Genomic DNA, 2,036 nt, shown 5'->3' with positions numbered 1-2,036 from the left:
GCCATTTAGAGATAACTGTTTGTTACTTTCTGTATTAACAGCATATGCGGATTCATACGTTTTTGTTCCGGTGCTCCCTAATCAGTATTTTTGACAGTAAATTCCATTATATTCTATACAACAGTAATATGGACGACATGTAGTTCTGTTCCCGTCGAACGTGACGTGTTACCGCGTAATTTTTAATTACTTATTACAACTGTGTCACTTTTCTTCCTTTTCTAAAACTTTTTTTTTGTTTTGTTATGGCTCCTCATTCAATACTTTTGCCTCTTTCCCTTTCCAAATTATATATATAATTGATATCTTTGCAAGGCAATTCTTTGCAGCGTACAAGAAAAACTGAAATTTGTGCTGTAAAGAAAACTCTTTATTAAATCTCTTTTCTTCGCGAAATATGTTACAACATTATATAAGCCCATTTATGATTCTATGTTTTTGTATATTGTGTTCGTTAAATTGTTCCGAATCGATGTTCTTTATTAAATTGTATTAATTTTCATAAATTATAATTTTGCATTTACTGTTTACCAAATAAAACAGTTACAACTTTTTTTTCATTCTTTATTTCAGCCTTATTCCAGGATATATTAGTACTTAAGCTGGATATATATATATATATATATATATATATATATATATATATATGTGTGTGTGTGTGTGTGTGTGTGTGTGTGTGTGTGTGTGTGTGTGTGTGTGTGTGTGCGTGTAATATAAAATGGTTCAAATGGCTCTGAGCACTATGGGACTTAACTTATGAGGTCATCAGTCCCCTAGAACTTAGAACTACTTAAACCTAACTAACCTAAGGACATCACACACATCCATGCCCAAGGCAGGATTCGATCCTGCGACCGTAGCGCCTAGAACCGCTCGGCCACCCCGGCCGGATATATATATATATATATATATATATATATATATATATATATATATATATATATATATATAATTATCGCGGTCCACGCCCTTTGATTCGCCACAAAACGGAACGACAGATGTTAACGCATAAGATGGGAGTACCTACGCGCGACACGGAAATGTTAAGCTTTCCGCGTTCTGGCCGACGCGGCCCCAGCTTTGGTTTACGCAGGCTGAATGCATATTTCGGCAGCGTGGGGTGTCTAACAACATTGACAAATTTAATATAGTGGTTTCACATCTAAATTTAGAAGTGATAGAGCAAGTAGAAGAAACCTTGTCGCAACAAAATTACTTTGTGCTAAAGGAAGCTCTCATACAGCATTATACGTTGTCACCAGATTTGCGACTACAAAAAATTTTCGCATACGAAGATTTGGGCGACAAGACTCCGTCACAAGTACTCAAAGCCTTACGTACATTAGCCGGCCCGGAACTCCTACCTGAAGAGTCTTTACGTCTAATATGGCTTCGTAAACTTCCTGCCAACATCCGTGCCGTCATTGCAGCAGAAACAGACTTACCATTGCAAGTCTTAGCAAAAAAGGCAGACACCATCGCAAACACCTTAACCGAAGTTTCTGCGCGTTCCGAATTCAACTACAGCCAGGATAGAGGCCCAAGAACGTGTAGTGTGATGGAATCTGACGTCAGTGAGCCAGGAACATGCAATAATACTTCCCAACAGCAGTGCTCATCGACCGAACCCACCATACAGCAACTGGCAGCACAAGTGGCAAAACTCAACGTGCAAGTAACTTCACACCACCAGCAGCTACGAAGTCGCAGTTGGAAAAGACGAAGAAATGCTATCCAACAGGATTTGACAGATCAATGGTGCTGGTACCACAGACGCTTCGGTAACACTGCCCGTCAATGTATTCAATCCTGCAGCTACCCAAACTTAAAAGGCGGGCCTTAAAGGGCGCTAACGTTCGTCAACAACAACATAGGCGCCCGAGTCATAGCGTGATTCAAAGACGTGAAAACGCCACGGTATCTGCAGTCAACCAATCACACCGATTGTTCGTGTTGGACCTCTCTTCAGGTGAGAAGTTTCTGATTGACACAGGTTCAGAAGTCAGTGTTTATCCAAGAAAGAGAGGTGATATATT

The sequence above is a fragment of the Schistocerca nitens genome, chromosome 4, assembly GCF_023898315.1.
Source record: "Schistocerca nitens isolate TAMUIC-IGC-003100 chromosome 4, iqSchNite1.1, whole genome shotgun sequence".
NCBI classification, from domain to species: domain Eukaryota; kingdom Metazoa; phylum Arthropoda; class Insecta; order Orthoptera; family Acrididae; genus Schistocerca; species Schistocerca nitens.
Note: the sequence above shows the minus strand (reverse complement) of the source record.